The sequence below is a fragment of the Hippocampus guttulatus genome, chromosome 22 (assembly GCF_054856545.1).
Source record: "Hippocampus guttulatus isolate MCC_2025c chromosome 22, RoL_Hgut_1.0, whole genome shotgun sequence".
NCBI lineage: Eukaryota > Metazoa > Chordata > Actinopteri > Syngnathiformes > Syngnathidae > Hippocampus > Hippocampus guttulatus.
In genome coordinates this window covers 4669069-4676673 of record NC_141282.1, presented here as the reverse complement: position 1 = coordinate 4676673, position 7605 = coordinate 4669069, and the positions used below count along the sequence as shown (strand labels likewise).

The 7605-nt window shown below is 48.7% G+C and overlaps 1 protein-coding gene across 1 annotated transcript in view; it reads left to right on the top strand.

Annotated features, from left to right (window-relative positions):
• plxna4 (plexin A4) overlaps positions 1-7605 on the top strand; it is a 100162-nt gene that overhangs the window by 20742 nt on the left and 71815 nt on the right. The window lies entirely within an intron of this gene.

The following is a 7605-nucleotide window of genomic DNA, read 5'->3' as shown; positions in this document are numbered from 1 at the left end:
AAAAAAAAAAGTGGAATTAGTATTCCGACAAGAAGCTGAGCAAAAATGCGCTTTATCCCCCCCCAATGGGAAGTGTGAGGCAGCCCAGAGAGGCTGAAAATTGGCGAGCGAGTATAATGGGGGATGGAGAGAGCAAAAACGGCGATAGCCTGTTGGGACGGAGGGCAAGAAAGCTTCTGCTGTTCATTTTTGTGCCGCTATTAAAGCAAGTACCCGCGTGGAGCGCCGGCGAGACATTTGGAGAGGCCATTCCCGCCCTCCCGTGCATGCGTGGAGGCTGAAGAGCCCGAGCAGGCAAGAGAGAAAATTGAAGAGGGAAAATGACTCACTCGCTTTTTTGTCTGTGCCATTTTTTTCCCCTCCCGTTTGCTGACGGTTTGAACCGGAGTTGACTCGCTAAAGCGTCGATGACTCGGGGGGGGGGGGGTTAAGAAAAGGACGCGGCGAGGTCTGACACGTCATTGATTCTTTGATCCCACGTTTCAGCTTCCAATCTTGTCATTGGCTGTCTTTTTGTATTCAATCGACAAGACATACTTGAGTTTTTTTTTTTCATTCCCTAAACGCACGTGCAACTTCTCTGTCACCCCTGGAAGTTATCTCATCGCACAGCGAGAAGCGACACCGTGCTCCAATCTTTGACACCCTCGCAGAGCTTGTTTGAGTCCTTACCCTCCATCTTGCCTATTAAGCCCACTTGAAAAAGCCCCGCGTCTAGTCAGCCAGTTAATTAGCCGCGCTATTAACGGCCCTTAGCCATAGCCTGTTATTGTCAAGGCAGCAAACGGGCAGATAATTATCCACAACTTTTCTCTCGCCTTCGCACGTCAGCTGTCGGATCAGCGAGTGTGTCGACGATCTGAACTCGCGTGCGTTTTTTTTTCTTTTTTTCCCCCCTGCGCGGCAACACTTTCATACGAACGATGACCGCCGTCGCCGATACCGGCATGAATCGGCGATACCGCAGCTACTGCTACGTCGAGTTTTTGAACTGATACAGCCCGCTCAGATGTGAGGGGTCTTGCAAGGCGGGCACAACCGTTGCGTCATGATTAATTCATCACCCCCGCGAACGGAATGACCTGTAAATTTCTGCTCGGCCGACTGAAGTTTCACAATTCCGCACATGTTTTTGCTCAGGCAGCGCGGGTTACCTTAAATGGCGGCTGCGGCACAGCATTAATTAGCCCCGCGTGGCATACGTTTAATGAAGCATTCTCAAAGGTTGTTGTTGATTAAACGCCACGTAAAATGTTTACGATAGCAGTGCCTCAAGAAAATGAACAGTTTCTTCTTCTTATTATTATTTTTATACGACTATGGTGTAGGAGGGTGTTTAATTTCATAGTTACTCCCCCCCCCCCCCCCCAAAGGACGATCTCCTGTACCCCCGTTTGGCGCTTTCATATCATTTGCTGCGTTGGGTCTATCTCAGTGACAGAGTGAGAATGCTGTTTTCTTCCCTGATCAAAACAATGTTGTCTTCAAAACAGTGTGCCCCCTAGCGGAAAATCCACGAATTGCATTTTATTTAAAATATTTATTCTGTGTCTTTAATGCATTTTTTTCCACTTTTAAATTATCCCGCGGGCCAGATCGACCCTCCTTGGGGGGCCGGTTCCGGCCCGCGGGCCGTAGGTTTGTTAGGCCTGCTTTATAAAAGATCCTTCCGATGAAAAAAAAAAAATTATAAAAATAACGCCGAGCTCCTCAGCAATTGACATTTGGATCGATCCATTTTTCTTTTAAATTGGTGTTGCAGCATTACTCACAGGCTGTGTGTGTATCCATAGAGAGGGCACGCCACTGCAGGTGAGACCCCCCCCCCCCTCCCCCTCCTGCCTCCCTCCCTCCTTCCCGGTCACCGGCCAATCATCGCTCGGCAGAGGTCTCTTGGGGCGACCGGTGCCCTCACTCACCTTTTTTTTTTTTTTTTCCATCCTCCACTGCTCCCATCTTCCTTCCTCTCACTTTGCAGCCTCACAAGTGGGTCACTCCTTCCCTCCCCGCAGTTTACGGCACGTACGATGGGATTCAACTACTCTTTAAGGCTAGAAACGTAATTGAGGCACTAAAACGTAAACGGTGGTTTTCCATTATTGGGATGGGCGTTCGAGATAATGATGTCATGAATCGGTCATTCATCTCTGCGGTTTTTCGGTTTTCGTCACGATTCACCCAGTCACGGTCGGGCATCCCCCCCCCCCCCCCCCGGCCGTCCTCGATCTGTTTGCTTGGCCTTATTTACGCGCTGGTATTCCCTTACTCGTAATCTCATAGTAACACCAGCGCACAGTGCGGTGCGAGGGCGGCGGCGGCGTTGCGATTTCATATCCCTCGACCGAGCAGCTGGCAGCGTAAACATCCGTCGGCGTGCCTCTGTGACAAAGACGCAGGTGACGAAAAACTGGTTTGCCTTTGATTTGCCGGCCCTGTAAATGGAGAAAGCCCTTCATGTGTCTTTTCTGGGGGTTTTTTTTCATCACGCGTCCCTTTTCCGATCCGCTAAAAAGTGAGCCACGTTGACATTTTTAATCCCTCTTCTTCACGTCCTTGATTCTTGACATACGGGCACCCTGGGAAATTGGACTTCCAAGGATACTCTGATGCGCAACCTTCCCTCCACACCAATCCCCCTTTTCTCCCTCACTCTGCTTTCAGTGTTGACAAAATCTCAATGCAGCATCTTGTCTACAACTCTTCCCTCTCGAGAATGGAGGCCTCCTTTTGGCTCCCGCATGTACCGTATTTTGTGCATCCGTTTTCTCAAAAAGCCGGCAGTGCGACCTATAATCCGATGCGCCGAATACGAAGACACCGTAACTCCGCGTAGCCACGGTGAAACAAATAGAATCCCAAAAAGCATAGTTCAATATCAACTTAACGAAGGAAAAAGGAGACAACCAAAACTTCTCAGGATATTTAGCCACTTGTACATACGTGAGTGTGTAAAATAAATGCTTTATAATATAAATAATAAAATAACAATCATAATAATAAATAAAACTAATAAAAATAAATAAAAGAAGAATAATAATAAATAAAACTAATACAATAATAATAATAAAACTAATAAAGAAAAAAAACTATAATAAAATAAATAATATAAATGCCTTATAATCCGAAGCGCCTGAGACTGCCGAAAATACGGGAATCTGCGCCGGTGCTCAAATGCATTGGCAGGCGCCGCGGCGATCCACAACGTGGGCTGCAGACTTGGCGGCCAAAGTAGACGTGAACGGCGCTTCCCAAATAGAAGCTTCCGCTTCACTTCCCGTATATGACGGCAACAAACACGGGACTCCGGCCGGAGCTTGTTTTTCCCCCTCTTCCAGACGTCTTTGCCTTTGACTGATCTGTTTGTCACGCTCTTTAATTGGAAAACGCTCTCCCAGCGGGCTCGTATGGCGCCATCCTTCTTGAAGCTCCTATTTTTTTTTTTTAATACCTTGTTTGAGATCAGCAGGCCGGCTTGCAGCTGCTGTATAAGCCATTCGCTTGTGATTAGTATATAGGGCCGGCATGTCTACCAGCGTTTGAATAATGAGCTTGTGGTGACAGTTGGGACGCACTGTAGTTTTTGTGGGTGGAGGGATGGTGGTTTGGGAGTGGGGGGGGGGGGTGCAACATGAACAAATGAGCAGGAGGAAGTGAGGGTCCCCGGCTCGGAAACGATGATGCGTCTGCTTCATTTGTCTCCAAGGAGTGCCGCAAACATTTTCAGCCCTCCCTCGAGCTTTTTGTGTTTCTATTGTTCCCGCTGCTAGTTTGGTTTCATGCTTGAGCATAATCCTGGAGTGTAGCTACTTTACCGTCTTCTTTCTTCCTCTCTGGTCGTGGTCGAAGAGGAACGATCGAGATCCATCAATCGGCGACCGCACGATGAAGCCTCTTAATGTTAAACAGCCTCTAATTCTCTGTATCGGGGGATTATAAGGAATTGATTTATGGAGGAGGAGTGAAATTACTCGTCATTTGTGGGAGAAAAGGGGACATTTTGTCTCCGGACCGCTATTCGGGAGCTAATGGGAGGAAGCTGAGCTTTCGGCCGTCTTTGCAATTACCGCGAGAGAAAATGCTAAGGCGACGGAGCTTAAGTTTTTCTTCGTGTTTAGTACGAAGCGTCCACATCTCCGGCAGAAGCTCATAAAGAAACGAATCCCCCCGCCCCCAAAAAAAAACAACCTGATCCCAAACGGAACACCGGCGTCTTATTTTGTTCGCAAACAGTCATAAAAACTCTGTCTACATCGCATTAGATCCATTTCACAGCAGTTGTTTTTGCCCCCCCCCCCCACCCATCCCTCTCACCCTCCTCCCTCACTTAATAAAAGCCTCAATGAGAGTGGAGGCTTTCTCTCTGCTTTCTTCCCCGGCGATAGCATATCTCGACCCTCCGCGGTTGCCAGGCTGCGTTGCTAGGCGACTAATATCTACTATTATGGGATTCAAACGGACTCAATGGGGAAGTTTAGCACCCGACAAGCTGGCCTTGTGTTTGTACGCGGCGCGGTGTCATGTTGCGCCGCGGTTTCCAGTTGTACTCGAGGGGTGGGGGGGGGGGGGGCGGGATCAACAACAGCTGCAACTCAAATAAATCAAGTTGTCATATTTGCCGGTAGTTTGCAGCAAGGTCATTTTTGCCGAGATAAGATGTGGCATTATTTTCAGATCTCCAAGGACGTACTGCAACTAAGAGAACGAACAAAAGCAGCGTGCTTTCTTTCATTCGGAGGTCGAGCAGATTTTGCCGCACATTACTGCCGAACGATGGCTCCGAAGCAACAATATTTACCGCCGAGCGCTCTGAAAGAGTCAAATATGTTTGATTCAGGCATGCACGGAGGTTAGTTAAGGTCAAGGTGAAGTGGCAGTTGAGAGCCGGCCAATTTATGCGACAACGACCGAGCGTCCGCCGTGCCTCTCGATGTTCGCACAATGGGATGCGTGCGCACACAAACAAACCATCTTCCTCCGGCGCCTGGTATCGATCGCTTCCCTCATTCTCGCCCCCCCCTTCAAAGGTGGCTCTCCGACCTCCCCGATTCCCCCTTTCATTAAAAGTATTGCAGTCGGATCTAATAAATCACACGTGCAGAAACACGTGACCCCGATGTGGGCTGGCCGCGGGTCGTTTTGGACGCGCTAAGGCAGACGATCGACGCCGATCACCGGGTGTAAATAGGCAGTGATGACATGATGTTCTTTCCTCGGCAGGGGAAGACAGGGCGATTTTTCTTGATTTATGAATCTGATTCATTGCATGAGGATTTGCTTTGACAAATAAAACAAAACTTTCAAAATAGAATCTGCTTTGTGCAAATGCAGGCACGTTAGTGGAGGTCAAAGATTCTTTCTGACGGAAGATTAAGACTTAAGAGTTGTTTTTGTTGCATGGAATTGAAAGCAGAAATGAGTTTCTGCAAGCCATCAATCAAAGCGAGGATTGCGTCATCCAATTCTGGCCGTGTTTGTTGGTTTTCGCGGGGTTACTCGAATCATGTCGAGTAAAGCTTTTACACCAAATGAGCTCCCATAAAGACAATGGGAGTGCATGAGTGCGTCCATGTGTGTTGTTCGGGTATCTGTCCGGGTGATGAATGGTCCGACAGGGCTGAGTAGAGGAGAGTGTCCATAAAACACCTAAAATGTCCTTAGCCTCTTTCTGGCTTATTGTCTCTCCTTTCATCTTTACTGTTTCTCGTCACTCGCGATCCTCTGTTGCCTTGTGTTTTGTCTCTACTCGCACATGTCATCCATCTTTCCTCGACTCTCTCTTTTGTTTTGTGCTCCTGGCTACAAAAAGAGGGGGGGGGGGGGGGGGGGAAGCCTCCAAACAAATGAGAGCAATATCATTTTACGGGCTTGCGACTTCAAAGTTTGTTTCGCAAAATGAAGTACAGCAAAAAAAAAAAAACCCCAAAAAGTCCCCGAGGGGACACAATGAGGACGGACGTTAGAGAGGCTGAAGCTGGCGAAACGCAGACGAGACTGAACATGCTAGCATCAGCCTAGCTTGTGCTAAGATAGTTCATATCTCACATCCAGCATCCAAGTTTGCAAACTCCCTCTGCTAGCACAGCGTTAGCCGTCCAACAGTGAGGAGTTAGCCGGACAAATATTCCCGTCGCTAGCACAGCGTGAGCCGGCCAGCGGTGAGGAGCTAGCCGGCCAAATATTCCCGTTGCTAGGACAGCGTTAGCCGGCTAAATATTCTCATGACCACAGACGGTCCGCGGTGACAACAAAATCCCTCCAATGGGGGAAATTCCGATGCAGTGTTTGCTTTCAACGGCTAGCTAGCTACTCAGTTTGAGTCACTAGCTACTTGTGCGTACAATATACTGTATCAGTTTCCTTACGTCTGAATCTAATTTGATTTTTTCAGCCTTCCTTGTCTTGTCACGCCGAGCCTGTTTTCTCCACACGCCCTCAACACCCTCCGTGACTCTTTATCCTAATTTGTGCCGGTGCCACTGAGCATCTTCCTGCCAACAACACCGCCCGCCCTCGCCGAACCAGCTGAGATGAAAAGGCCCCCCCCTAGATCACACGTCGGCTAAACTTTGATCAAACTGGCAACGGGTGTAAATAGGATCATTAATAGGGATTTAACGGAGGGGGTCCGCCGTCCGCGATGAAACGTCCGCGAGCGGCGCGTCGACCGCAACATTCATTGGGATGTAATCTGGAACGTGTCATTTGTCTGGAGTGGACGGATGGAGGATTATCGTGTCGTAAAAAGAGAGAATCCAATGTATGTGATCGGTGCCCTAAAAAAAGGAAGTAATGAGCTTCACGAGCACTTGCTGAGTATCGTCGACATCACGTTATGCCGCTAAAAGCCGTGTAAAGACCCGGCTCGGATTACGGCCATCAGATATGGTCAAACGGGCTTCAATCCAATTGAAATCCGCAAATCAGTTTTGTCTTCCTCCCTAAACGCCTTACAAATATGGACCCGATTATATCGCTTTTTTTCGAAGCCGCAAAAGCCGCCGGTCGGGGTGGCTTTTGGGCTGCAAGCCTCTTAGCGACGTTGGGCGTCGAAACGACGAGTCAGACGAGACCGACCGCGGCGAAATATGTCAACTATTCTTCTCGTCTAATTAGGTTCCCAGAAAGCATCTCTTTGCTTTTGTTTGTCATCCCAACCGCATACCCCAGTGAAGTCATCCGTTGCTTGAGCCGTAACAAATTGATCCTGAATAGAGATTTGGGGTTTTTTTTTTTTTTTGAAAAGGCACGAGCCAGAGCGGTGACTCTTATATTCCCTCATAACATTATTCATGTGGCCTTTGTGTTGGGATCAATTACGTTGAGCGTCTGTTTATGCAGCCCAGGTGGCATTGTGGCCGTCCATTGTGCACACGTTTAAAGGCCTCTGACCTCGGCCATCTCCGTCGACTCTTGACCCTCAATCGACGCAATCGTCGCTGATGCGCCAGTCCACTCAGCTGTCACGACTTGCTTCGCTCGATTCCATTTTAGGAGCATCTTTTGACTGCTTCTTTCATACCTTTTGGCTCGCCTTCTTCCGAAAAGGGAGTATGGCAGTTGGCGCCCCCCACCCCTCACCCCCACCCATCTCCCCCCGTTTCCTTG